Source organism: Lissotriton vulgaris, chromosome 4_1, assembly GCF_964263255.1.
Source record: "Lissotriton vulgaris chromosome 4_1, aLisVul1.2, whole genome shotgun sequence".
NCBI classification, from domain to species: Eukaryota; Metazoa; Chordata; class Amphibia; order Caudata; family Salamandridae; genus Lissotriton; species Lissotriton vulgaris.
The window spans coordinates 954,942,395-954,969,422 of record NC_141691.1 but is presented as its reverse complement, the minus strand read 5'-3'; the positions used below and the strand labels follow the sequence as shown (position 1 = coordinate 954,969,422).

Here is a 27,028-nt window from a genome sequence, read left to right as displayed (position 1 = left end):
GCGTGGCCGCCGGGGGAAGAGGCAGCAGCTGTGCTGAGCTAAGGCTGCTGGTACTCGCAGTCCCCCGGTAGGCTTGCCGCTCTCTTGACCTCCGCTGTACTCAACCTGGGAGCGAAGATGGCTTTCCACCGACTGTGGACGCTCACACCAGGGAGAACGGAGGCAGGCAGGTGATGAGCGGCACCCGCGAAGCGGGTGTCGCGAAAGGTCAGCGTTGTATGCAGGCAGCAGGTTGTCCTTGCAATGGGAGTCAGATTATGGCCAGGAACACACCACTCTGTGTGCGCAGCTCAGCGCTTCAAGAGGCCGAAGGCTGGGGGCGTGGCCGCCGGGGGAAGAGGCAGCAGCTGTGGTGAGCTAAGGCTGCTGGTACTCGCAGTCCCCCGGTAGGCTTGCCGCTCTCTTGACCTCCGCTGTACTCAACCTGGGAGCGAAGATGGCTTTCCACCGACTGTGGACGCTCACACCAGGGAGAACGGAGGCAGGCAGGTGATGAGCGGCACCCGCGAAGCGGGTGTCGCGAAAGGTCAGCGTTGTATGCAGGCAGCAGGTTGTCCTTGCAATGGGAGTCAGATTATGGCCAGGAACACACCACTCTGTGTGCGCAGCTCAGCGCTTCAAGAGGCCGAAGGCTGGGGGCGTGGCCGCCGGGGGAAGAGGCAGCAGCTGTGGTGAGCTAAGGCTGCTGGTACTCGCAGTCCCCCGGTAGGCTTGCCGCTCTCTTGACCTCCGCTGTACTCAACCTGGGAGCGAAGATGGCTTTCCACCGACTGTGGACGCTCACACCAGGGAGAACGGAGGCAGGCAGGTGATGAGCGGCACCCGCGAAGCGGGTGTCGCGAAAGGTCAGCGTTGTATGCAGGCAGCAGGTTGTCCTTGCAATGGGAGTCAGATTATGGCCAGGAACACACCACTCTGTGTGCGCAGCTCAGCGCTTCAAGAGGCCGAAGGCTGGGGGCGTGGCCGCCGGGGGAAGAGGCAGCAGCTGTGGTGAGCTAAGGCTGCTGGTACTCGCAGTCCCCCGGTAGGCTTGCCGCTCTCTTGACCTCCGCTGTACTCAACCTGGGAGCGAAGATGGCTTTCCACCGACTGTGGACGCTCACACCAGGGAGAACGGAGGCAGGCAGGTGATGAGCGGCACCCGCGAAGCGGGTGTCACGAAAGGTCAGCGTTGTACGCAGGCAGCAGGTTGTTCTTGCAATGGGAGTCAGATTATGGCCAGGAACACACCACTCTGTGTGCGCAGCTCAGCGCTTCAAGAGGCCGAAGGCTGGGGGCGTGGCCACCGGGGGAAGAGGCAGCAGCTGTGGTGAGCTAAGGCTGCTGGTACTCGCAGTCCCCTGGTAGGCTTGCCGCTCTCTTGACCTCCGCTGTACTCAACCTGGGAGCGAAGATGGCTTTCCACCGACTGTGGACGCTCACACCAGGGAGAACGGAGGCAGGCAGGTGATGAGCGGCTCCAACGAAGCGGGTGTCGCGAAAGGTCAGCGTTGTATGCAGGCAGCAGGTTGTCCTTGCAATGGGAGTCAGATTATGGCCAGGAACACACCCTACAGTTCACCAGTAGCTTGATTTGCAGTCCTCCTTGCTACCTTCGTATCAAAACATTACACGTTTTTCCTGGTTTGCACCGTGCACTAACTTATCACTAGCACAAAACTCTCAGTGCACCTTGATTCTGAAACGTAATAGCCACTGTTGTGCTAGTAGTGCTTTCACATTTAATTGCAGAACTCTGCTCTGCTCCAGTTTGCAGCGTGTAATGGGATCTCAGTGCTGAGTAACTCACGCCCAAATCAGTGTTGCTTAGTCTATAACCCCGGCACTCCCCCATACCGTGGGAAGTATCTACCCCAAGACCAATACCCCTGTTATCCCAATACACTTAGCCAACAAGGTCGTAGTTGTTGTGGTGGTTGTTGGCCGCAGTTTTATTGGGATCATAAATCATATCTGGGTCATATACATGTCAACACCATATCCCATAAATTATATCTGGGTCATAAACATGTCATACAACATATCTGGGTCATGAATCATACATGCCATCGCCATAGTCATAAATCATATCTGGGTCATAAATCATACATGTCGTCATCATTGTCATAAATCATATCTGGGTCATAAATCATACATGTCGTCATCGTTGTCATAAATCATATCTGGGTCATAAACATGTCAATCATCATATTGTGCAGATCATATCGTGGAACATTCAGTTCGTAGATGGCACGCCTACCAAACCAGTTCCTTTTGTTGGTCCTTGGTAGTCCTCATTGTCGTGTTACCTCTGGGACCACCATTTGGCTGGTCACCCACGCCCTTTGCGTGTAGGGAGGGGTAGCTTCTCCAAGGAGTTAGGCCCAACTCGCTACCTTTTTTGTGCCCTGCCGTCCGGCCGGGTCTGGGCCGCGAGCGCCGTCTCCGTTCGCTACTCCCCTCCTTGTCCCGGCCACCTCACCCTGCCGTGCGGCATACCAAAATGAGCGGCCTACTTCTACACACCGCCCTGTTGGTGTGTCTCCTTAGCCATCCGTTGTAACAATTTCCGCCAATGCTTGTGTTGCAGTCCAGCACTGCGACAACTGCTGGTTCCTAGGTGTGGGTCCAAAAATTCAGGTGCGCCACTTCCCCCGCTCCATGAAAATTAGGAGCTATCTGGGGGGAGCGGTGGCTTATATCCCCCCCTTCTGCTCGTCCGCTCCGTGCAGCCGCCCCCCTATTGGGGGATTTGTACCATGCTGCCCCCCTATTGGCTGGGGGTTCCTTGCTGCCAACAGGATGTTCCCCTGAAGAGTTGTTGAGCCTTCCTGCTGCTTCTGGGCGCCCAGAACCGGTTCTTCCACTGGGGCTCGGCGTGGGTTAAGGCGCCAGCCCTTGAGCCCCCCCCCCCTTTCGGGGGGGGGGGGGTGCGGCGGCCTCTGCAATAACCCCCGCACTCCCCCATACCGTGGGAAGTATCTACCCCAAGACCAATACCCCTGTTATCCCAATACACTTAGCCAACAAGGTCGTAGTTTTTGTGGTGGTTGTTGGCCGCAGTTTTATTGGGATCATAAATCATATCTGGGTCATATACATGTCAACACCATATCCCATAAAATATATCTGGGTCATAAACATGTCATACAACATATCTGGGTCATGAATCATACATGCCATAGTCATAAATCATATCTGGGTCATAAATCATACATGTCATCATCATTTTCATAAATCATATCTGGGTCATAAATCATACATGTCGTCATCATTGTCATAAATCATATCTGGGTCATAAACATGTCAATCATCATATTGTGCAGATCATATCGTGGTACATTCAGTTCGTAGATGGCACGCCTACCAAACCAGTTCCTTTTGTTGGTCCTTGGTAGTCCTCATTGTCGTGTTACCTCTGGGACCACCATTTGGCTGGTCACCCACGCCCTTTGCGTGTAAGGAGGGGTAGCTTCTCCAAGGAGTTAGGCCCAACTCGCTACCTTTTTTGTGCCCTGCCGTCCGGCCGGGTCTGGGCCGCGAGCGCCGTCTCCGTTCGCTACTCCCCTCCTTGTCCCGGCCACCTCACCCTGCCGTGCGGCATCCCAAAATGAGTGGCCTACTTCTACACACCGCCCTGTTGGTGTGTCTCCTTAGCCATCCGTTGTAACAATTTCCGCCACGCCGCAGGGAGGCGCACGTTTTCCTGCGGCTCCCCCCAGCTCCCGTGATTATTGTGGTTTACATGCGCAATTGCGTCACCGGACGGCACCTCACTGACTCTCATCCTTCCTTCTGCCGGCTACACTCGGGCGTGGCCGAATGGTTCTAGGCGACCAGGGCAAACGCAAGGTGAAAACCGCCATACATATTCTGAGCCGGCCTTGTGTACTTGTGCGCGGCTGTGCTTTTTCCTTTATTTGTGAGGCCGGCCCCCTTACCCACGCCGAGGTGGGCACCGGATCTGCGCTCGGGGCCACTCGCACCCAGCGCAACAATCATTCCCTTTGGCCCGGGAGACTTAAGTGATTTGCCCAGAATCCCAGGATGCTTGAGCCTCCTTGTCGAGGCTGGATTGTGGTTTATGGTATGCTCAACCTGCCCACTGTCTGGGCTCCTTCCTGTGGCCTTATTAGGCCGCGCCATGTCGTATCATTTCTTTTTTTTTGTTGCCGTTGCACGATTGCCCTATGTTCTCATGTACTCACCGTCTGCCTTTTGTAATTTGCCCACTTGTGACTATCCCCTTTGCTGTTGCCGGTCGACCTAAAACATTCGCTTCATGGTGGGCCGGGCGTGCCGGGTTATTGAATAGTCGTGGTCCGCCCTCTGCACGGATGCGTGCCCCTGGGGCAAAGTAACTGCCCGGGTGGGGATGGGCACCCTGATGCTGGCAGGCTTCTGTGCCTGGATCTAGTGGCCACGCGTATTCCTGTGGCCATTGCTGTGATTTGTGTTTGGCTCCACAGTCGCCCTTTCAAGTCAGAGTAGTGTTGAAATTGCTGAGAATCAGTTACAACTGTATTTGACTGGATTCAGTTGTGTGTGCATACACCGATAAATATATTTGTACATCTATACAGCTGTCGGGCCTGTTCCATTTATTTATTATTTTTTTTTTTTATATAACTTCCCAGTGTTATCTCCTCCGGCCATTCCCTGGGTCTGCGGTCGGGGGCTTGTAGGCACCGGCCTGCCTGTCCCTGTGTCCTAGGTGTCACCAGCGGTAACGTTGGAGCTTGCATTTACCCTTGTACACAGCCTACCTTCCGAAAATATCTATGGGACGCTTGCTGCCAAGCACCGGAAACGAAGGTGCTCTTGTAACCAAGCGAAGGAAATCATGATGTTATGCCGGTACTGACTTGCTGTGATTAAAACCGGTGTGTTGTTTTAACCCAATAAACAAACTCTGTGGCGGCTTTTCCACACAACCTAGCCGCCTACAATATTGCAGGCTCCAATTACCTTGTAGACGGGCCTTCCGACTTTTTCCTTCTCTGGCCCCTCAATATTGTAACCTTTGTGTCTAACGCAGAATTAGCCACCATTCTCGTTTTGTTTAGAACGACTATATAATGTTCCTCAGCCCCACTCTCCTGAGGCCTGCCCAATGCCGCCTGCCATCTGCGATGGCTCGAACGAGTCTGAGTCACACGACTATTAATTCATGCCATGATTAGGCTGGCTGCACGCGTGTTGCCGGGGCCTCCACATCGCCATCTCATTGTTAATTGTTGTACTAAACGTGGTCAAACAAGACTGTATTTGATTTGCAGATTGTCTAAAGGGGGTTACACTACTGTGTAGCATAAGCTCAGTAAGTCTCCACCGAAAAAACATCAAATTTAAATATTTGCCTTGGTAAATGCCCGTCGGCCGCATTAGCTAACCACGTTCATTCATAAGAGTAAGACAGGGCCTGTACTTCTGTTTCCACTGTGCTGATATCGCCCCCAGTGACACCTGGTGATACAGGCTTGGAGCTCCCCTGAAAGCGCTGTGTAATTTCAGCTCTGAGTGCCTGAACCATAACAACTGGACAGGCACTTCGATACGGGCGCCAGAAGGCTGGGAAGCACGGCGATGATAGATGGCGCGCGCATGCTTAATTCTGCTACTATTTCCTGCTAGATGATGCATCACTTGAACGCACGTGATTTGAATATTGGGAGATGCCCCCCCTGTCTGCGAAGCGTTTTGTATCTTTACTTATTGCCCGGTACTTTTATAAAGCGCAAGCTCGACCCGAAGGTACTAGAGCGCCTTCTATGAAAACATGCTACATTACTCAAGAACACACTCATTTTATGGTACGGGAATATAATGTGATTATTCCAGAATCACAGGATATTTCGAGCAGACACTAGGACTCGAACCTGGAATCCCGGCTTCAACGTAGGCCGCCCTCGGCATTAAGCCACGCCTCTGTGCTGTTAACTCTCGCCAGCATTTGTCGAGATACGCACCCTGGCCCCAGAGGACGAAAATTCACCGTACTGAAGAGCTACATTAAATTATGGTATGCCTGGTTTGTAATATCCTGTACATGAATTAGAGCTTGCGAATGATGGTGTTACCAAGGATTATTCCGTGAACACTCGCTCTTTTTGCTGCATATCACCCTGACGTGTCATATCTAGCACCTCCGTAGTACACCATGTATCTGCTCCTTCCGCCCAAACCACATCAAATAATGTGTGTCCGTTTACTGGCAGCCTTCAATATTAGTACTACCAAAATTACAGCTAATAGGGTATGACATCGGACATGATGGGACTAGCAGCAGGGCTTTTAATCACTATATAACTATAAAAACAGGCGCCTCCGTGCCAAGCCCTCACCCCGTACGGTCGGACCGCCAAAGAAGTCTGCCCTGAACTGAACAGCCTGCCTGTAGCCGGGGCCTCTTCAGTCTCGAATGCGGAGAATGTAACTCTAACATTCATTTTTTTTTTTTTATATATATATAGCGTGTTATGGCCCGGAGGTGCGGAGCGCTTTACACGAGCCCCAGTTGAAATGTAATGGACCGGGACTCACTGCCTTTCTTTGAAGATAGGATGTGTATTCGACCCTGATACTCGAACCCGGGTCCCCAAGATTCAATGTCTATAGTTTTGCCCGTAAGGCCATCCCAATGCTAGGCTGTTACATGATGAGAGTATTTTATGTTAGGCACAGGGAGATAAAGCGAATTGCCTAGCCTCAGAGGATGTTCATGGGTGAGGTATTTATTTAGCTGCGCATACACCTCCGCACAACTTAGTTACCAGACTCCAGCGCCTGCAATCCTGCTTAAATAGGCAGCTGCTCTTTCCACACCACGCCGCTTTGCCCTTGTGCCCGTACACTACAGTTGACCCCCGGGCTATTCCAAGCCCCAAAACGGACAATGTGCAGAGGTTGTATAAGGTAGATGGGGGCTAGCCTAAGCAGCAGCTCAAATCGATTCAACTGTACTCGCTGGGATTCAAACCCCTCTCTGCGAACCTCTCCCGCTTAGCTGCAGCTAGCGCAGAAACCCACCTTGCCACCACTGCTGTCCCGCTCAGTCAAGTTCGTCGCTGGAGCTGAGCGCCTCCTCCACTGATGTCTGGAGAAGCTGGGTGTCGTATGTTGGGCCTCCGGACCCGTCTCGTTGTGGCCCTCTAAGTTCCGGTCGTGCCGCATCCTGGTAGCCGGGCGTCTGGCTTGCTGCGAGGTTCAAAGACCCGGACAGACCGCCGGGCCTCAACAAAGGCTGAGCCTCGAGGGACCTGCTCCGATATGCATTATGTGGGCTATGCGATGGTCAACCTGGCTCGCCAACTCCTGTATGCGGTTGTAGGCCTCCAATGCCTCTCGCCCGGGGCCGCTCAATGGGACATAGTTTCGCTGCAGCCATAGGCAGCATCTTGTGGGTTACAGCCGGAAAAACTTAGAGCGGGGGCTGTGAGCGGGCGCACCTTCCTCACTTTCTTCGTGTTCCGGAACTCCCGCCAGCCTTGCAGGGCTTCGCCTCTTCAGGATTGGTTATCTTGGCCAGGCCTTCGGGCTTTTCTTCCGTCTCCCTAGGCAGAGCTTCGCCTCGTAGTAGTGAATGTGCCATCCTCCAAAAATTCAGGTGCGCCGCTTCCCCCGCTCCACGAAAATTAGGAGCTATCTGGGGGGAGCGGTGGCTTATATCCCCCCCTTCTGCTCGTCCGCTCCGTGCAGCCGCCCCCCTATTGGGGGGTTTGTACCATGCTGCCCCCCTATTGGCTGGGGGTTCCTTGCTGCCAACAGGATGTTCCCCTGAAGAGGTGTTGAGCCTTCCTGCCGCTTCTGGGCGCCCAGAACCAGTTCTTCCACTGGGGCACGGCGTGGGTTAAGGCGCCGGCCCTTTAGCCTCCCCCCCCCCCCCCCTTCGGGGGGGGGGGGGGTGCGGCGGCCTCTGCAAATGCAGTAGGAAACTGAAACCTTCCCGTTTTCTCCTTTTCGTAAAATAGCACACGTTGAAGAAATTCCCTAATTATGTAGGTTTGCAGATTCAAATCCCAGAGGTGGTTGAATCATATTTTCTTACACGTGAGTTCAATAAAATAAGTACCACTGAGTTTATCAACAACTGCGTAAAGGTAATTTACTCTAAAAATGCTATACAACTGTTTGCAAACCTCGCGCCCCTATATAGCCACTTTATAGAATAGGGAAACAAATAGGACCATCCTATTTAGCTCTGTAGTCTCTGTACGTGTGTCTCAAAATAATGTAGGTAGGAAACAACTGCGGGTTTACGTTGAAATCCCAGTAAGACACCTGACGACCTGTTTTTTTTTTTTTTTTTGGTCCTCATCACGAGTGACCTGTAATAGGTGTGATATTTATCACATGTTATAAAATCAAACTCCACCAGTTTTTAGGGAGTAACTGAACACAATATGTTTTCAGCACCAGTTTTTTGACATCTGAGTAGCAAATTTATAAGACTAGAATTGCTACCTGTTGTAGTTGTACAGCATAAGCAGCGTTGTAAAATTTGACAACGTTTCGAAAACGTTGGATATCTGTATGAATACGACCAAGCACTTGTTTGTTTTTATATGTCGCACTGGTTTGTATATATTGAATGGTTTTACTTATCAGATTCAGGGCTGGCTTTAGCGCTGGTGTCGCCCGGTGCAACAATCCTTTTTTGGCGCCTCTTCCTCATGACCTCTTTGGATTCCCTCACTACTACCTGACAAAAGTGCTCCTCATCTCTCCATGCCCCCTCTCAGATACATTTCATTTCTTTTAAAGCTCTGATAATGGCTGGCTTTACTAATCTACTCGGCTATCCACATAAAATACAGATCTGTTCTTTGTAGTTGGCATATTTCCTCCTTGTTAGTCTTCCTCGCCACATGACTAACAAAGTGAGCTTCAGCTCCACACCAGAACCCTCCAAAGAAAAAAGTCAGCCTCCCATCCCTTCCCAATATGGCCGACCCATAACCACCTGACTTCTATAAGAGGCGGGCCGGCCCAACCCATCAACCTGTTTTTTTAGTTCTGCGCACGTCTCTCCAGATGCATCAGGTAAGTGGTGCCTGCTGTAGCAGGTACGTGGGACTCTGGTTGGAGGTCCTGCTCTAGCGGACCCTAGGATCTTGGGCTCTGTTTCCCACCTTTCTCCTGGTGTGTACTGGCCGGTTAGGCTCTGCTCCAGCAGGCCAGGGTTTGCAGGGTGGGGAGGTGGCGTTGTGGGGGCCGGCGCTCTGCCATACCTCCGCTGTTACCCTTTGCCTTCGCTGCACGCCTGCCTTTTGTGGCACTGCGGCGGGAGGCGGCTGTGTTAATCAGTTTTATGTTGCTCTTGTACGCGCCGCCCGCCTGCCCCTCGGGGGCGAGGGCGGTGCTGCGTGGCGGTCAGTTGCCCCTTACAGCCGCTCATGCTGCTTGCTCACGCCACCCGCCTGCCCCTCGAAGCTCGCGGCGGACTACTGCTGTGTTGCAAGGCGTTTTGTCCTCAAGCTGCTCACGTCCAGTCTTAGCATTGCAGCGGCGAGTGGCGTTCGGTCCCTGCTGGGGAGGGCGCTGGTTTCCCTTTTCACCCTGCCCATCCTTATGGTGCTGCGACAGGCGGCGGCTGTGCGGCTCTGGTTCCCCCAACTACACTTCGAGGCTTAACGGCGGGCAGAGACGGTGCTGTGCGGTTGCCTTGGTGTAGCCCACCTTCATTTTCGCATTAGGCGATGTGCAGCCAGCCAAGGGGACGTGGAGCCTGTCTCATCGGTGTTCCAACTCCACGCGCTCTGCCTGCTGGGTGTCTGTGATCTGCAGTGAGACGCTGTCAGGCGGCCGTTTCTGGAATGCATTTTTGCGCGCCCCCATGTCCCGGTGTCCCCTGCTTGCCTTGTAATGCCGGGGCAGGTTGGGTCCTCGGCGCTGCCGAAGGGTCCGCTCGTGGAGTCATGTCCGGTGCTTCTGGAGTTTTTACGGGGGTCTCCGCACAGTTCTTCTGTAATGTAACTGGCTTTATTGTACAGCGCTCTGACTCCTTCGGGTAATGTCCGTGCTATATAAAATTGCACAAATATATTCCCGCGTGTGTTTCCGGGCCTCAGTTGGATGGGGCTGGGCTACTGGCGATTGTGAGTTCCTCGCTAGGACGGCTTCCGTGGGGCGGGGCCTGGCTCCCTCGGCTTTACTCTGGGCTGTGTTCCTCAGGCGTTCCGTCTGGGAGGTTTTGGCGGGGGGCGCGAGCTGCTGCCTACTCCGTGGTGTCCTCTCATCTTCCACATCGTGGTTTTGTTGGGGTGTCTTGTGCCCACACTCTTCGTTCTCCCCTCACTTCAAGCCGGTCTGCCTCGTTTGCGGCTGCAATGGTGGTGTCCACTCCGTGATTTAGTTGTTTTGGGGTTGTGGTAGCCCTCTGCTGGTGGGTACTCATCCTCTAAATGGGTGTTATAAGTTCATGTATTTCTGTGTTCTTTTACGTCTCCTGGTGGTTCTCCGCCTCTTGTAGCTGCGCTTGGTCTCTGTTACCTTCCTGGCTTTTTGTTCGTTGTGACGTGTTTGTTCCGGGTCGTGGCCGGCTTGGGCTTGAGCGGTCGTCCTTGACACTGGGTGACTGAGTTCCTGTCTCGGCACCAACACTCCACTTCCTGCGTCTCTGGGCACTTCACTTATTCTCCGCGTGCTTCGGTGGCGGGATGCCCTTCTGGGGGTCCGTGCTCATCGGATTCCTTGGTTATGTTCTCTATTCCGTGCTCTTCTAGACATGGTGTTTGGCGCTTCCGGTGTTTTCCTGATCTGGTGCTCGCTTCAGTGGCACATCTCCTATTTTAGAGCCATATAGGGAGGATTGGGTGCACGTGGTTGTGGCATAAGGCAGGTGCTGCCAAGCTTCGGCCTCTGAAGGCTGGTTGAGCCTCACGCTGGCTCGCCATTTTGTGATTTACGATGTGTATACTTCTTGTATGGTGGTGCTTGTGTACGTTGCTCCGATGTTGCACTGTCACGCCGATGGAGTTTCTTTAACACGGGATGAAGTGTCTGTTGCACTGTTGCGTTTAGGGCATTCTTGACTCCGTCCTGTATTATCCTGTCCCCGCTTTTGTACGGGGTCTGTCCTGGTTGATGTGGCCTTCGAGAGCTCCAGGGGTTGTGGGCAACTGCATGTCGGATTAGGACGGGTCTCTCTTATTCTCCTGTTCTTCGGTCAGGCTGCTTCTGTGGTCTCTGGGTGGACTTTGGCTTCTGCTCCTGTTCCTGGAGTCTGGTTTTTCTTGCCTTGGGCTGCGGCGGTGGCACCCCTGCCTCCTCCTGCTCCATGGCTCTGCGGGCGTTCCTTGCACCCTCCTCCTGGTAGTTTTTCTCTACGCTTCGTGGGGGTTGGGGCTCTGTTGCTCCAGTTGTCGGCTGTTGGGCTCCCATGTGCTGTGGCTCTGTGGTTGTTCTCCTCCCTTGGGTGACTGTCCCCCTTCGTCTGGTTTTGTGTGGCCCGACTGTCCATGTCTGGTTTCTCTGCCCTGGTATGGTCCTTCTGTGGGTGGGTTTTGGGCTTTTTGTTCCTAGGTGACTGGCGGTGCCTGCCCGGTCTGTCCGTTGGGGGGTCCTCCCCATCTGGTTGGTCCCGGTGCTCTATGGAGTTTCCCGCCTTTGCTTGCTCCTGTGGGTGTCCTTTCTCTTGCTGGTGGCTCCCTTCCAACCCTTTCTGCCTGTGCGAATGGTGGTCTTAGTGTTCTGGCCTCTCCTTCCTGGGCATTGGCGGCCTTTTCGGCCCGTGGGGCGTGCTGGGGTTCCTGGTCTGTGCTGGGTCAATTGGTTCACTTTTTGGCGGTTTCTCGTCTGCCTTCTGTTGACAGTTTCTTGGCTTGTTTGGGGTTCGTCCCTTCCCCGCAGGGGCTTCTTGTTGCTCTCCTGGGCTTTTCGTACACTGCCTCGTTCTCCGGAGTGTTTGCCCCTTTGGTTTTTTTGGCAGGGTGGTGCCGTCTCTTCTCGCTCTGCGAATCTTCTGATCCCTTTGCTTCCGTGACCTGAGAACCATAGCTCAATGGCAAGTCTTGTGCCTTTGGTGGCAATGGCTCTCCCATGATGGGGTTCTAATCCTGCAAAAGGTTTCAGCATATCCTGTAATGAGGTTCTGGGCTTGTTGACCTGGCCAGGACTTTGTCCTGTTGGTGGGGCTCGCCTGGGTGCTTCTCGATTGCAGCCCCTGCAGATGGTGGCCCTGGGGGCTTTTGCTCAGGGGTCCGTGTTGTGCCTCTTTGGGCACTGGTGCTCTCAGGTCTCGGTTTTTGTTTCCTGCCAGGGTTTTTTTCTGTGTCCCTTGGAGATTTTTGTTCACTCAGTGCTTGTGATTGTCCGGGGGTGCTGGTTCTCCCACTTCTCTTCCCCAGTCGGGGCCGGGTACTCCCTGTGCGTTTTTTGGGTTTTAGAGCCTGTTTGCTCGGGTACCTGGTGCTCTGACTCAATGGTAAGTCTTGTGCCTCTGGTGGCAAGGACTCTCACAGGACAGTGGTTCGGATCCTGCTCATGCTGTCATTGTGTCCCACGGTGGATGATTTTCGATCAGTTGTTGCCTTTTCACAGGCTCGTTCCGCCCGGCTCTTCTGTCTTTCTTGCCTTTGGTGTGTTGCTGCCGTTAGCCTTGCGTCTATGGTCGCTCCGGTACCTGTTGGATCTCTGTTATTCAGCTGGGTCGGTCCTGGTTGCTCGCCTCGGCGGCTCCTTTGTTGCCTGTGGTTCATTGCGGGAACGGTTTGCTTGTCCCCTACGTTGGGCTGTCTCCCTCGTTATGCTTTCCTGTGCATGAGGTCCCCTGGAGGACGTTTGCCTTTCTGTTTGGGGCTTGGCCTTGGTCCTGGTTCTTTTCCCACTCTTCGGCCTCTGTGGCGGCCTTGTGGACTTTCGGCTTTTCGCTGTTGGTTGCCCTTAGTGGTTGCTTCTTTGTAGTTTCCTGCTGTCTGTTTTGCCTTGCACCTCTCTGGGTTCTGCCGTTGCTGTCGCGCTCCCCTCCCGGGGATCCTCTGGACGACTGGTCCGTATCCTGCATGTCTCTCCTTGCTGGTGGGGTTTGGCTGACCTTCATTTTTGTGGTGGGCTGCTGGTTCCTTTCTGCGCCTCCGTCCTTTCTTGCAGCTCCTGCCGGTCTGGGTTCGTTCCTTCTGGTTCCTCCGCTTCAGCCCTCGATTGCCGCCGGGCCTGGTAGGTTTGGTTTTCTTCTCCCCTCCGGTTATTGGTTTGGGGGTGATTCGACTCCATCACTATTGGTGGTCCACTGTGCCTTGTGGATGGGCTTTGGTTGGCTGTGTCTCTTGCCGCTGTGGCTTTTTTTGTTGGGTCGTGGTGGTGGGGTTGCCCTCTGTTTCTGTTTGGGTTTTTGCTCCCCTCTCGCTTTTGGCTGTCTAATGGACGGTCTTGGTGTGTTTGGTCCAGCTGGCTGTTTTGTTTGCCCTCTTCCGTGGGTGTCCCCTTCTGGTCCATTGATTTCTTGTGACTTTCCATGAAGCCGCTTGTCTTTGGTATGTGCTCACTTTGTTAGTCGTGTGGCGAGTTAGACTAACGAAGAGGTAATGCCCCGGTTACTTACTTGTAATCTTCATTACTCTGAGTATAGTCTTCCTCGCCACATGAGTTCCCATTCCTCCCTCCATGTCTGGCTCTCGGATTCATTTTGTGCTTGGTAGTTTCAGGTCCAAAACCGGGTGTCAGAGCTAATTTCATACTTCTGACTACTCACTTAATAGAACCCTACCTGAAAATCGTTACCCGACCGTTCCATCGCAATCTCCTTGTAAGATTCAGACGTAATTTCATTCAGTATTCCCTGGGGAACTACCCGGTATGGGGGAAACCAGATCCATCTATCCCCTGTAGTTGTGATAATTTCTCGGAACAGACACTCATGCACTTTATTATGTTCTGTGACCATTATGAGGATTGTAGGAAACAGTTCCTGGTCCCTATTTTGAGAGAAGCAGGCTTTACACAAGTCCGGCCTACACTCCGCTACCTACAGCTCCTGAGCAGTACCAGGGTAATATTTGGGGTTGCAAGTTTTTTGGTTGCTGCTACGCGTATTAAGTCCAAAAAAAAGACGCTAAATGTTTCTAATACGTGATTTTAATTGTAGTCATCTTTATTCTGGAATGTTCTATTTTTATGTAAATATATGAAAATGATTTGTTTTTTAATGTAAAAATTGTTTTTAATATATGAATTGCTTTTTTAAATAGGTGATAGAACTGCTTTCATGATTTTAATTAATCGAATAAAGTATAACTTGACTTGCTTGAGTTTCAGGCTGATGGGTTGGGCCGGCCTGCCTCTTATAGAGGTCTGGTGGTAATGGGTCGGCCATATTGGGAAGGGATAGGAGGCATGGGAGGCTGCATTTTTGCTTTGGAGGGTCTCCACGTTAGTCATGTGGCGAGGAAGACTATACTCTCAGTACTGAAGATTACCGGTAAGTAACCGGGGCATTAACCCTCTGCTCTACTATATGGCTTGTCAAAATTGCAACTTAACAAAACTTTGATATCTCTCTCAAACGTTATCATAAGAGTAATCATGACATTTTTATTGCTGCCTGAAAGCTAGTCGCACAAGAACCTTGCAGCAGGTACTTTTTTAAAGTGTATATTACTGCTAAACACGGCACCACCCATCTCCCCGAGCTCAGTGCCTCAGCTCCTGGTCTGCATCATCCTAAGGCTGTCCCTGGTCAAATTTATTTCATTCGTCCCTTATTCATAATTGCCATATATGCGGTAACAGCAGGTGTGTAACTTTTTGCTCTTTTCAATACTTAAAAAAAACCCATATGTTATTGAATTTCGTAATTTAAGAACGTTACAGTTGCAACCTGTGTGTTGGCTTACGCTGATATGTTTAGATGTTTCATTCTTTTATTACAGGCTTCTCCAATGCGTAGCTAAGCTACTGGTAGTTTGCCAGCTCCCCATACGTAGCTCTCCTATGTGCAAGCCTTCTAAATGAATAGCTTTTGTTTGGCTGCAGTAATCTATGTAAAACAAAATTTAAAGCATTTATTTGATAAGTAAGTGTGTATTTATTTGATGTGTGTATTTTCAAAATTCATCAGCTGATTCTTGGAGAAAAGTGGTTGAATTTCCAAAATATAATAAAAGCTAATAATTGAGCCCTACATCATGCCGCCTTAGTGACACTTATTTCTGTTATTACTTCCTGGGTGCCAGCGGCATTTCAGCTATGACTATTATGGTGTAGAGGCATTCCACATTGACAAACCCCGTTTTACATATGGCCAGGTATTGCAGAGTTCCCCCCTCCCCCCCCCCCCCAATCCCCGATTCCCAATGAACCTTCATGGAGTACCTACCGCCCCCCCCGAGGCAGAGATTGCACACAACGACCATTATAACTTTTTGGATTAGGGGTCGTAACAACCCCGGACGTATTTTTATTTACAAAAAACACATTAAAAAATGTACATTTCATTTCAATACGCAGAAAACCCCATAACACTCCATACAATATAATTTACAAAATTTGTGGATGGCTAACCTTAACGGAGATTCTAATACATAACCATTCCCAAACTAACAAAAATATGCATTGTCTCTGCGTATTCTGCATTGAGCCAACGTGCAAGATCATGACTGGTCCAGCTACACGCGAGGACCCCCCCGCCCCCGGAGTGACTATGCACAGAAGACCTGTCTGCCCAGAATATTACCTACATCGTACACCCCCTGTGCCCACAAATACCACCCTTCAAGGGGTTGCGCTGGTATGCTAGCTTGGCACCCACATGCCCGTGCTGGGATTGGCCGCAAGGGCCTGCTGGAAGCATGCACTTCCCCCACCCCCTGCACACTCTAGCCGACTGGCCGTAAGCGCCCCCTGTCGGTCCATGAGAGACCACTGTCACCCACCTATCCCTATTACCAATGGGGATGCCTACTAAGGACTGTAAAAGTCCCACCAGTCATGGCTCTGGGGGGTGTGCGCCCCTTAACCAACAAGGACTCCAACATGCTTCTTAACTGCCCCAGACGTAGCCCTCCTTGCCTATTAAAAGAAATGTTGAAAGCCACCTGGCGGGCCCGTTCCATATAATTTCCTGTGTAAAAAACACGCTTCAACCTTTTTACATAAGAATGGCCTACAGCCAAACCTCAGTTTCACCCGGCCCCTAGGCGGGCACCTGGGTTGCACTGGAATCCGTTGACCGGCGCACATCAGCAAGCTTCCTTCCTGCTTCACAGGACATGAAAACAGCGAAAAAAGGAAACCGTTATTGAAAAACGTCATAGCTTGAGGCTTATGCAGCCTAACATAGCTCTTGTAGCAATCCGATTACCACCTGACAATCCTCTGCACTCGAAAGACCCATAGCTGTGGCCTCTGCCCAAATTCTAAAGGAGTGGGAACGGAATTCAAAAGGGTTCATCTCCCTTTCCCTGATGGATAACCCAAGAACCCTGATAAACTTAAACATGGAGGGAGGGGTGCCATCCTTGCGGATTAGGAGAGGACCCCCTGCCCCGAGGTCTATGAGCAAGGAATGTCTCAAGGTTGTTCACTGGACAGCACAAGTTCCCTTGCCCCTGTGCAACAATTTGTGGTCCCTCTTGCCGCCCTGGTGTTTTTTTGACAGTTGGATCGATAAGGATACCAAACCCCCCTGTACTTGCACATGCACCAGCTGAAGCCCTCATCGCCAATCCTTCTTGCTTGCCACCAGTTTCCCACCCTGAAAGCGACCTAAAAGGCTAGTGTGAAGGGTGCCCTGTAAAGAAGAACCTCCCTGTTGGACCTACAAATGCTATCCAGCGACCCCAATGTTGCTGCAAGCGTACTTATGCCAATAGGGCGCAGAGCATTGGACTCTTAGCAATGCCATACCTTCAAAGACCTCTGCACTAAAAAAGTGCTGGTTGGATCCTGGTAGTCCCGCTTTTTTGTGAGGAAAAAAAATCGCCACCATGCAAACTTTGACAACCATGGCGGCACAGCAGCCAAACTACCCACTAAATCAGGCTGACTATGAGCGCCCACTGCTTTCAGTCCCTCGCTGGCACTTTACCTGAAGCCCCCGGACCTTCAGGCATGAGGGCTCTCGGCTCCTCAGCAGGGTCCCTTCCACCTCCTCTTGAGGGCCCCAGGATCTTCTCCCTGGAAACTTGTGGGGGACCCTTACCTTTGCTCCCGCCCCGTTTGGGCCTTGCTTTGTTGGGCACTGGGGGGGAATGCTGCTCTGGGAACTACTCCAGCCTAGGCCTCTCCTCAGTCCCTTCTTGCCAATCCTCAGCCCCTTCTTACCCATCCACCCGTTTCCTCAACTCTGCCAAAGACCTGCCCATATTGTCCCTCATGCACATCATCGCCTTCATCAGCTCCTCTAATCGCAGGCGCTTCTCCCCTTTCTGTGCTCTAGGTGCCATTGTTTGCTCACCACCTAACCTTTGTGCTCCCAAAACAAACTGAAAGCAAACACCAGCCAAGCACTCCCTGCACAACCCCCACTAATTGACCAAAAATGCTGTCTGCAGGCCTCAATCAGCTAAGCCAATAAGAATAAAGAGGATCCCCTTAAAACCAAAAGGATTAGGGCGCTATACAAACTGGCAGAGAAACACGTCAATACCACCCTCTCTAGCTTTATCGAGGCGACAGGGGGCCTGGACCAATCTCAATCTGGGTTCAGGCCCAACCACAGCACTGAATCAGCCCTTCTCTCTGTGACAGATCAGATCAAAATGTCACAAGATCGAGGCGGCTCCATGATTCTAGTGCTGTTGGACCTGTCCGCAGCCTTCGATACCGTGTCCCATAACATTCTTCTCAGCCGTTTGCAGGGAGTTGGAATTGGAGGCCTAGCACTATCATGGTTGGAGAGTTTCCTCTCCGGGAGATCGCAATCCATCAGCCTGGGCCCCTTCCGTTCCATCTCAAGGGGGCTCACGAAGGGGGTGCCACAAGGATCATGCCTTAGCCCTACATTGTTCAATGTATATGTGGCCCCCCTTGCTGAGATTGTACGGAAATATGGGTTCATACCGGTTTCCTACGCCGACGACACCCAGCTCCTCTATCCCTTCAGCTCCCTTGGCCCTAAAGTCAAGGAGAACTTTGCTGAGGGTATGAGAGCGGTGTCACATTGGATGGCGGTGAACTGCCTCCAATGCAATGTGACAAAAACAGAGGTCATGCTCTTTGGCAAGGCAAACATCCTTTGGTCCCCTGACTGGTGGCCAATAGATCTCGGCCCAGTACCTACATCTAAACCTCATGTAAAGAACCTTGGGGTGAAGCTGGACCAAAAGCTGACCCTGAAGGAACACACCAACTACATCGCAGGGTTGTGTTTCCACACCATTGGCCTACTAAGACGTGTCTTCCCATATCTTCCTGCCACCTATAGAAAGACACTTGTACAGGCCTTGGTAACCAGTCGCCTGGACTACTGTAACGGCCTGCTGACATTAGCTAATGCTGATGCAGTAGGACGTTTGCAGGTGGTCCAGAACACGGCAGCAAGATTGGTCATGGGTGCACCAGCCAGGACTCCCTCCAAACCCTTGCTGAAAGAACTGCATTGGCTCCCTATACGGCAGCGCATCAACTTTAAAATCTGCTGCACAGTTCACAAATGCCTTTATGGAGCAAGTCCTAAATATCTTTCTCAATCTCTGGAGCTGTATCAGCCCAGTAGGTCTCTCCGCTCAAGCAACCAAGCCCTTCTAAAACCCCCGGCCACAAAGAAATCCAGACAAGGAGACCGGGCCTTCTCCTCAGTTGGACCTGCCCTGTGGAACAAACTCCCCACTGATGTAAGAACAACCATCAATCACCTATCTTTCAGAAAGACACTAAAAACCCTCCTCTTTCAAGAAGCGTTTCTTTCCACTTAACTCTTAGGATGTACTACCTGATAACCCTATAGCTGGCAAAGCGCGGAGATACCCTTACGGGATTGATTCCAGCACTATAAAAGAAATTAAAATAAAATAAATAAATAAAATAAATAAATAAATATACAGTAGGAAAAGAGAAGTATCCTTTGGATTTTATAACAACCTTTCATTTACCATTCATCTATGCCTTAAGGCATTAAAATCCAAAGGATACTTCTCTTTTCCTACTCAATCAGCTAAGACCTTCCCCCAGTGAGCAAGCATACCTCAACAATAGTACATGCTCCTTTGGCTTCAAACTGGGCAATGTCTAAACCAGTAATGCCACCACTATCATCAACTTCAACCCCCCCCACTAACGCAGCCAAACGAGTACCAATAAAATTCCACCGAGCCTGGTCAAGCTAGGCTGCACCTGTTACTCCTAACCAAAAGGCCAGCATCAACTGAAAATCGATTGGGCAAAAGGAGACAAAAAACAGCTTAGCTGCCCCGCAAGCATAATAACAAAACCAACTATGCAGGGAGAACCAAGAACTGAGACCAACACCTAAACACACCCCCCTCACCTGGGCCTCCTTGCTAGAGACGCCACCGCAATTTCTAAAATGCGGGTTAGGCGAATGAATACACTCCAGCCCGTGCAGCTCCCAGCTGGTCTTAGGCGCTCCGCCTGCACCTTGAACAGCTGACGAGGTCCTTGGAGCGCTCTCGATCCTCCCGACGTCCTGTAGAAAAAAGAAATCAAGTGGGGCAACTGGCAGTGCTGTGACATGAGTGGAGAGTGGTGCAAAAGAGACAGTCTTGACCCTTCAATGTCCTTTTTAAAGGGGCGGGAACTGGCGCAAACCAGTTATCCCTGCTCCGCATCGCACCTACAGGCCAAACACCTGGCGGGATCGCGGCTGCCTTTGGCAGCATCATTCACTGTCATCACCAGCCTGCCCCCTTTGTTGGGGCAGGGGCAGCCTTAGGCATGTGCAAGTTGTGCACCTGCACAGGGCCACCAAACCCCAGGGGCCACCAAACCCCAGGGGCCACCACGCCAATACATATCCTTAATATAATAATCCTCTGAGGATGTATACATATTTGCGTGGTGGCCCCTGGCAGGGTTTTGGCGGCCTCCGTCTCTGTTCCACTTCCAAACACCCTGACCCCCTCTCTTCACTGGCCTCCGCGATCCGCCCCGCCTGGACCCCCTCTTCCGGGACCCCCTACCTATTCTCCCTGCCCAGGGCCACCATGAGCCTGGAGCCGCCCCTGGTTGGGGACTGACACACCACCATAGGCGCTGCGCGCCCGAATCCGTGTGGCGCCTTGGTATTTGCACTGGCAACGGTGTGTGGTGAACTGAGGAGATCTCTGCCGGCAATGTTTTATATTGTGACCTCTAATGTATTCTTATTGTTGTTATTACACTCCTTATAAGTAATAGTAGCGCGTGATGATTTTTATCAAGCTTAAGTAGTTGTTATTAAAGAAAAGATTGGAGACTCCTGTTCTATTAGGACAGCTATTCCTTCTTAGGTTTCGCCTGCAAAATCTCTTGTATTTAATATATCTTATAATGGGCCTCTTATCAGTTCCTATGCCAAATTACCGAGTTCATTCACTTTTGGCTGGAACTTTTATTTTTTTACTTCTTCTGGCTGCACATATTATTTAAGATACTTTTACTAAAGCAGTTTACACAGTCTAAGCTCCATTCACTGTCAAGATAAGATCTCCTCCCATGGAAAAGGCAGACCGCTTCTAACAGTATGCTGGAATGCTTGCTTTTTATTACTTAATTGTGTAAAGCATATGCTTTAGCCGTAGAACATTTTTGGAATTTCCTATTCATGCCTCAGAACCTTTTTATGAGCTTTGTAGGCATTATCAGATTGATTTTTTTTTTTGCAACTTCATCTATTTGGTCAATATGATAAAATTTGAAATGTTATAATAAACATTGTGCATTAAAAATAGGGTTAAAATACACGAGCTATGCTATATTCTACTACTAAACAGGGAGCCACAAGTGCAGTTACCTTGCAGACAATAGGGTCATGTTTTGAGTGGTGCAGTAGCACCGGGCCCAAATGTTATCAGAACTCCCCTAAACACATAGTGTTGCTATATTTGGCTACTAAACAGTCCGTCACAATTGCATTTACCTTGCAGTTAAATGGCACTTGATTTGCATGGTTCAGCAGGTGCAGTGGCGCTGGGACCAAAGGCTCTAGGGAGCCGACTAAACCCAGATCATTGCTAAAATTTAAAACTAAACTGGCAGTCACAAGTGCAGTTATCTTGCAGAAAACAGGGTCATGAATTTAATGGTGCAGCAGGTGCAGTGACACCGGCCCCAAAAGCTCCAGACACCCCACTAGCATTGTTAAGGCCATTTCCCACTATGGCCATGATTTCATAGGTTCTGCAGGTGCAGTGGCAACTGGGCCAGACGTTGTTAGAGCTCTTCTAAACACCAAATATTGAACTACTAAATAAACAGTCACAAGTGTAGTTACCTTGCAGGCACTAGGGTCATGATTTCAATGGTGCTTCAGGTGCAGTGACACAGGGGCCCGACGCACTAGGACCCCCCTAAACTGCAATTATTGCAATATTTTACTACTAAACAGGCAATCACAAGTGCCATTACCTTACAGGAAATAGGTACATAATTTGAATGATGCAGCAGGTGCAGTGGTACAGGGTCCATAAGTTGTCAGAACTCCTCTAAACACATAATCTTGCTATTATATCAATTAAGTCTATTATTTCTCCTCTTTAATTTTTCAAAGATCTGCATTTACTTACCCGCACTATACCACAAAATATTGCCTTTTTGTACATAAACCAGTCATAACACGGTAACAGACTTTCTGGAACTTATATTGTATAACTACTCAGCAAGCTACAACTTGCAACAAAACAGGCTTATTAATCACATGTGCAAAATCTAATGAGTTTACCAATGATTGTTCATTTTGTGCGACTTCTACGTATTTTGTTATACAAGCATCTGATGATAAAAAAACGTAACCATTATCTAGTTGCTACTAGTGTCTTGGTATCTATATGACACTAGCAAAGATTTGCGTTAAACCTATTGGTGGCAACTTTAGTGTCGGCAAGAGAGGTTCGCGACAAATTTGCCTGATGTGTGTTATTTAACCTCTGGGTATCGTACTTCATTCAGAGTACGCTACTGTAAGTTGTTAATGGGCGTAATACAAGACCCCTGCAGGTGAATGGGTCCAACTTTTCAGATAGTGTAACTGCTGCATACACCTGCAAGGTCGTAGCTTTAGGGGGGTGTTACACCCCTTAATAAATGTATTTTCTGGAAAATAGTTTGATACACATGCTTTCAGTCCTGTATGGTAAGGTGTCTGTCGGATTTCACATGGAAATTTGTACGTACATACATACATACAGACAAAAACACACGCACTCTCTCCCTCTCTGTTTTGAAAGTCTTCAAAAGTGTTAGTTATTTCACAAAATATTGTGTTTTCTCTCACTTAGTACCCCTACAAATCCACCTTCATCTCCTCGTCCACAGCCCTTTTGGCTCCTCTCATGCTCCCTGCTTGTCGCATGGTGCATATTCACATTATATGCCTGCCCAATTGTTGGAAAAACTGAAGCTCACCCCCTCCAATCTTACTGACCAAGCTACGACATAGAGTACCTGATTGTACTTTAGAGGCTACTACTTTCATAGCAGCTAAATAACTATGATATTGACCATGCTTAAATGTATGTACACCACAGACCACCTGTTGGAATTGAATCACCTGCAGATGCAGCTCACACTTTCACGGTCAAGAAAGTGAGGACATGTGGCTGTAATAAGTTGTCTCTTGAATAAGAGGTGGGTCTAAGGATATTTTTGTTTTTATCTGATCTGTCTCATCCACAGAGAGTATACCTTCCAGCATCGTTCAGTAGAATGTATTTTTAAGAACGTAATCTAATATACTTAAAAGATGCATTCTTGGCAAGCAGACCCATGTCAAATGTGACCCTTCCAGCCAGTTCTGGCTTGTGTAGAGACTAATGATGTCAATATGAGTGAGCCAGGAAGCCTGCAAAAATGTTGCCATTGCAATAGCAATCACTTCTCTAGTATTTAAACATAGGATAGGTAGTGTGTGTGCTAGTGGCTCAAGCCCAAAAGCTTGCACATGGGTTTAAGCCATTTCTTTTAACATGGTTGGACATACATGGGGCAAATAAGTGAAATGATCCAGGGTTTCATCAACTGAGATACAGGAAGGCCACTTGCCGGAGCTACAGTATTTCTCACCCCATTTAGCTCAAAACTTATTTACAGGTAGGGCCCAATTTGTCCATTTTAAATGACGTTGACCAGGACTAGATCCCAGGACAGTATCCAGGAGCAACTCATATGCAGGAATGATCTTAATGTCTAAAAACTGATCAAGTTAAACTCCCTGGCTTATCTCACTTCAATTCTCGCAACCTTAACTCACTTCAATTCGCGCAACCTTAGATACTCACAACCTTAGATACTCCTTTAAGCATTTTTTGATCAGGGAGCAAGGAACTGACTTTGCTGCCTCCGGCCTATCCCATAGAAAAGGGCAAACCAATCTCATAAAGTATTGATTCAATAAATGCAAACCAGGGAATCGTCTTGCAGCCCGAGGACCTTAGGAGCATCTTTAGCATTATCCTAAATGATTCCATCTCATCAGTAATCCAAAGCCTTTGCCAGGGCATAATGGGTCGGACCATCACACTGAGATTAATCTGGTAAATGCCTGTGCCCATGAGTTGGGGCTCTGAGGAAGATGAAGAATACTCCTGACAAACCTGTTTCCTGCCTTGGTTAGGTCTTCAGCCCTCCTGTGTCCCCAAAGCTGTGCACCATACATAACTGAGTTTTTTGCTTTTAGATTGTACATTTCCTCTGCCAGTGCAAGAGGACATACTTGAGCTTTCTTACTCATTTTGGTATTGGCACCAGCTTCTTGCTGGAGTTTCAGGGAGCTCTTGCTGATGTGCATGGTCCAGTTCATCTTATGGAATAGACGGACCCCCAAGTACACAAACTCCTGCACCAATATGTTCACCCTTCCTGATTCATAGGGATTGAGTGCCATACACTTGGTTTGTTGATTTTGAGTTAAAGGCCCCCAGTGCAGCAAAAACTTTGGAAGCTGTCAACTATCGCCTGCAGACCACACAGTTTCGTAAAATAGAAGCGTCCCGGCTGGGAAAGTAGCAAAGGAAATTAATGTGGGGCCAATTTTGGTGTATTATTGTCTGTCTGGGAAATTGGAAGCCTTTATGAAGTTGTTTATGTAGCGTGAACAGTGTCAGTGCCAGCACTCATGCCTACCGGACACTGGTCTTGATCTTAATGGGGTCTGTGAGCTCATCATTATTCCCATATCTAACACTTGCAGTGTTGGAGGCATGCAATCTAAATAGGATGGTTAGCAGGGACACTCATCTGCTTCAAAACATCCCATAGCTTGGCTCTAGGGATCGATTTAAAGGCTGACCTTAAGTCGACCAAGACCACATAGAGGTTGCCCTTGTCTAGCGTTACTGCTTTCCAGTATAAGCTACAGAATGGTAGAATTTGGTCACATGTGCTGACCTTGCTCCTCAATCCGGCTGGCAAATCTGAGAGAATGGCATTTTCCTGAACCCACTCCATCAGTTTCCCTAGAGTAAGGTGAGGGAACAGTTTTTGGGATGCACCAATAAGGCTAATGGGCCTATAGTTCCCTGGGCCATCTTTACTGCTCTTTTTAAAAATCGTAACAATCTCGCAGGTCTTGCAAGAACCCGGAATCGGGCTGCCTTTCTCAATGGAATGGAAGAGCAGGCTGAAATTTGAGGCCCAAGGGACAGAATCGGAGCCAGGAGCTGTAAGAAGGGGGATCATCTTTCTTGTTTCCAAAATGTCTTTAAATTCAAACATCAACGGGGTAGCTTCTCTGACATAGGAATTGGGCCCGCCTTCTTACTTCTCTGAACACATGGTTAGGCTTAACTGCATAGACCTTCTGGAAATGATCCACCTGGGTCTCTGGTTGTAAATTAAAATCAAAATGGGTTGCATCATTGCTACTGCCATGGGCACCTTATACCTCAGAATAGATTCCTATCCTTTGCCCAGGCTGCAGCAGATACTCCCACATCATGCAATCCCATGTGGTTTTGGACTGCGACAGTGCGAATTTATATTTTTTCCTTCTCTTAGAGATGTCCATTCCATTCCATTCCCTGCTTTTAACATCTCCATGAGCGTAGTTCTAGCCTTTTTTCAGTGGTATCAAACCATGAATGACACAAGTGAGGTTTGGGGGCCTTGCAAACATCCTTGCATAAGAAACCCAGAAGACAAGTAAGCAATTTTTCGTGAAGATTAAGCACAGACCCAATATCGGGACCTCTCAATTCACTGGGAGACAGTAGCTCCAAAGTATCAGTGACCTGACCATAAATCTAAGCCAGCACATTTGTGTCCTCACAGACACTCTCATTTTGAAGCCTCCTTATTATTCAGACGGGCAAGTTCCCCTGCTAGCTTAGAAGTGCCACGCTGCTGGACTAAAGGCCCACACACCTGATGGTCATGTTAAGAGCATTAGGATCGCAGTGGTGTCGCTCTACTACCACTATGTCTATGAGAGAGGTTTACAGCTAGATGGATTGTAATAAAGAGCCAATGCATCTCTTTATCAGAAGGCACTTGAAGGTATGGGCACCATTGCTATCAGAGAAGGACCTACCATTACATGCTCTGAGACCAAGGCAAAGAGATAAACTCGTCAACTGGGAGGCTACCACCGAACATCTTTTTACGGGTTCCATGTGTGTCTGAGGATTGCCCCAAGCTGCGCCTTCCTCTTCTGTTAAGTTAAGGGAATAGGCACAAAGAGATTCAAATGTTGCATTAAAATCGCCAGCTATGATTGGCTGGCCTTTATGCGAAAGAATATCAATAGCATCCTTATAAGGTGTAAAGAATACTTGATGGCCTATTGGGCCCTTTGGGCCTGTTATAAACATTACGAATGTTATAAGATGACCCACCTTTAGCAGGAGACAGCCCCAGAATCTTCAGGGAATTTACTTCAAGCCTAGTGATTGCACAAGCTAGTGAGTTCTTGACCCATATAAAGTTAATCCACCTTCTTACCGACCCATGCCCTGTGAGATAGCTGGGCAAAAAAGGGTTTATACCCAGATATTTGAGTTGGCTCTACACACCACATTACCTGCAACTTACATAGATCAAATGAGTCTATAAAAATACCCCTGTACGCATCGACCAGCTTGGAATTTAGGCCAGCAACATTCCATGATAGTATATTTCGGGCTTCAGGTTGTGGTCTTGAAGTAGGGATTGATAGAAGTTGTTCCACTAGGGGAGTTAGCTATCATACCACAGATTAATCTGTACCCCTTCGCTGGGAGAAGATCGGCACATCCTCTGCTGAGGCCCTAGGGCACTACGTTTCAAGCCGTCCTTATTCGAGGCAGGAGTTGGAAATCGCAGCTAATAAGGTTGTCTGCCATGCTGCAAGAAGTCCAAGTGAGCTCAACAGTGTCTGGCCCACCCAATGGTGATGGAATCCGCTTCACTACAGCAATGTCCTGTTGAATAACGGATGCACATTTTCTCGCATTACACAGCCAGTGGATTGCTTTATTGGTCAAGGAATATTGATCTTCTCTTACCCTTTCGGATAGCCTTGGAACATTGTTCACAAAAATGGTGCAGCGGCTCTCTGTCTTGCTACCGCCGGTGAGATGGAAAGGCGAACTAGCAGCTAAGGAACCATAGGGGCGAGTTGATGCCTGCCTCGTGAACCCAGGCCCAACGCTCAAGATGGATTAAAGCCGTACAGATCCTATACGGTCGAGGGCACATCTGACATGATGTTGGGGAGCTGAAGGGAAGTAAGCGTAGTTAAAGGAGCTACCCTTCATAGTTAGACCATCTATCCTCTGCCCAGGCCTCTGAAGGATGCTTGTTATGCCAGAGAGCTGGAGTAAGCAAGTGATCTGACCAAGAAGTGGCTGCATAGAAGTTTCCACAAAGTCAGGAATCATGTGCTTCCTTCCCAATTTGGAAGGGTCTGCCACTAGCAAGTGGCAGAGTGGAGGTAAAGTTGCTTTGTGCAGGTGAGTTAGCTAAGGAATCCTGTGTTTTTAAA

General features: G+C 49.6%; 1 protein-coding gene across 2 annotated transcripts in view; it reads left to right on the top strand.

Moving 5' to 3' along the window:
• LOC147722748 (MARVEL domain-containing protein 3-like) overlaps window positions 1–27,028 on the top strand; it is a 300,764-nt gene that overhangs the window by 8,060 nt on the left and 265,676 nt on the right. The gene's annotated exons all lie outside the window — the stretch shown is intronic.